The sequence below is a fragment of the Octopus bimaculoides genome, chromosome 11 (genome assembly GCF_001194135.2).
Source record: "Octopus bimaculoides isolate UCB-OBI-ISO-001 chromosome 11, ASM119413v2, whole genome shotgun sequence".
Taxonomy (NCBI): Eukaryota; Metazoa; Mollusca; class Cephalopoda; order Octopoda; family Octopodidae; genus Octopus; species Octopus bimaculoides.
In genome coordinates this window covers 19,884,234-19,884,868 of record NC_068991.1, presented here as the reverse complement: position 1 = coordinate 19,884,868, position 635 = coordinate 19,884,234, and positions in this window count along the sequence as shown.

Sequence of the window (635 nt, the reverse complement as noted above, 5' to 3'; positions counted from 1 at the left end):
ATCGTTAGGTCTATTCTGATGGGTAATTAGCTTAGGCTGACGTTGTGTTTGCTTTACGGGAGGTACAACTCATTGATAACAACAACAACAACAACAACAACAACAACAACAACAACAGCTACTACTACTACTACTACTACTACTACTACTACTACCGCTGCTGCTGCTGCAACAGCAGCAATTACAGCAGGTGCAGTAGGTATTACTAGTGTATATAGCAGAGATAACACCGACAACAACAACAACAACAACAACAACAACAACAACAAATATTACTACTACTGCTGCTGCTGCTGCCGATGCTACCGCTGCTGCTTCTGTATCGGCCACAAAATCTACAGTAAGCATTTATGGCGTACATAATAGTAATAAGAAAGACGACAGCAACACTAGCGTCAAGAAACAGGACCACTACAGCGCCACCTACAACATAAACGTGTAGAACAGACACTGAAACACAATAATGAAGGCTAATAACAGCAACACCAACTGCAACAACAACAACAACAACAACAATAGCAATATCAACGATTGTAATTAAATAAACCCAGCTAATGTAGGAGAGACGTTGTCAATCAGTAGAATGTGTAAGGAAAGATCATAATTATTGTCATCATTGTAATCGCCGGGGGGGG